We start from the raw sequence: 1,993 nt of genomic DNA, 5'->3' as shown, positions 1-1,993 counted from the left end.
ATATATATTTCTTTTTTCTTTTCTTTTCTTCTTTTCTTCCCTTCTTGTCCAACGTACTATCTGGTAGCATTCTAATCTCCAACGGTTTTTTCAAATAAATTACGTTATAACCTTCTCCAACTATAGTTCTCATATTCGGTTATAATGTCTTATGTTTAAGCTGGTTCCCATGCATTTCCCTGAAGAGAAGTTTACATTTTTAACATTGCCGATTCCTATGGATCGTATAAATTGTAATGCTTTGAAACATATGTTGGAAATAAAAGTATGCAGTTAAAATATGTGTTTTACTCCATTCATTAAATTTATATATACTCAAGTACCCAAATTATCAAGGAGTTTTCAACCTCATAAACAGGAGTTACACCACAGTTATTTTGTGATCTTTGCTACCCTGGTATCAATTAACCAATTTATTTTGTCCGAGTTATTTATTAATTAGGAGAAAATAAATACATATAATAAAATAATATATATATATATATATATATATATATATGTATATATATGTTTGTGCATATGTTTGTGTGACTGTGTTTGTTCCCCCACCATCACTTGACAATCAATGTTGGTGTGTTTATGTCCCCGTAACTTAGCAGACCGATGGAATAAGTACTAGGCTTACAAAGAATACATCCTGGGGTCGATTTGTTCAACTAAAAAAGCGGTGCTCCAGCATGGCTGCAGTCAAATGACTGAAACAAGAAAAAGAATGAAAGAATATATATATATAATATAATAATATATAAATATATGCATATATACATACACATGTACATACCTACATATATATGTCTATATACATGCATATATGGGTATAGGAAATCAAAAAAACGTCTCATTTTGTTAACAAATTTTTTTGATGTCCTGTACCCATATATGCATGTATGTATGCATATATATGTAGGTATGTACATTTGTGTATTTGTTTATGTATATATTTATATATTATTATATTATTATATGATCAAATGCCATGCATCCATTTCCAAGTAAGTTTTATCTTAATAATTACGATGTGCACTCTTCTACTATCTCTCTCTCTCCCTCTCTTGATCTTCTTCCTGTCTGTTTTTCTCTCCCACCCTTTCCCTATTCTTCACCTCTCCCCTTCACTGTTCCCTCTCTCTCTCTCTCACTCTTCCTCCTTGACTCTCTCGTTTCTCACACTTGACCAACGGCTATCCAGCTTTCTTTCTTCCACTTCCTTCCTAAAGACAAGACGTGCTTTTACCTGTCTCTTCTCAAAGCTCATTTTTCCAGCGTTCACCACTTCACATCATCTTGGCTTAACAGCCCTCACCATTTGTTTCTACTGTTTTGTTCTCACTGACCTGTTTTTGTTACCATTTTCATCCTCTGCAAAAAATCCCAAATTTCATTTAATTTGCTTTGCGGGAAGGACTGTTTCAACAAAGTTCTGTCATGTCCCTACCTTCGAAGCACGGAGTAGATAAAACAGGGCACAACTGATAAAGGGAATGTTCTTTATGTTACCTGTCTCGTTTCTCTGTTTGTTTGTTTCTTTCAATGTTCGAAAAAATGTTCATTTTCTATTTTATTGTTTTTTATGTTCTTGTTTCTCATTTTGTCTACGTTTTTTTTTATGTCCTGTATCCATATATGCATGTATATATACATATATGTATATATAGGTATGTACATATGTGTATGTATTTATGCATATATTTATATATTATATGATCGAATGCCACGATCATATAAAACATTTAAAAACACAAAACGAATGCTGTCACCACACATTGTCTCTTTTACTCTCTCTCTCTTTCTCTCTCACTCTCTCACTTTCTCTCTCATACACTCTCTCTCTCTCTCTTACTTCCTCTCTGTCCTCCTCTCTCTTGCTTTGCCACTTCTTTGAAGTAAGTGTGACATACTCATCAGGTATATACAAAAACAAAAAGCTAGCGTATTTATTGATATACATATATTTATATATACATACTAATATTGATATATATATATATATATA

At 32.3% G+C, this 1,993-nt stretch overlaps 1 long non-coding RNA gene across 1 annotated transcript in view; it reads right to left on the bottom strand.

Annotated features, from left to right (window-relative positions):
* Positions 1-1,352, bottom strand: part of LOC128248380 (uncharacterized) — a 71,193-nt gene extending 69,841 nt beyond the window's left edge. Inside the window, exon 1 of the long non-coding RNA XR_008264617.1 lies at positions 1,235-1,352. This is a non-coding gene — a long non-coding RNA (uncharacterized LOC128248380). The remainder of the gene's footprint in view (positions 1-1,234) is intronic.
* Between the last annotated feature and the right edge of the window lie 641 nt (positions 1,353-1,993).

The sequence above is a fragment of the Octopus bimaculoides genome, chromosome 7 (assembly GCF_001194135.2).
Source record: "Octopus bimaculoides isolate UCB-OBI-ISO-001 chromosome 7, ASM119413v2, whole genome shotgun sequence".
NCBI lineage: Eukaryota > Metazoa > Mollusca > Cephalopoda > Octopoda > Octopodidae > Octopus > Octopus bimaculoides.
The sequence above is the reverse complement of the archived record's forward strand: the minus strand, read 5'-3'. Positions and strand labels throughout refer to the sequence as shown.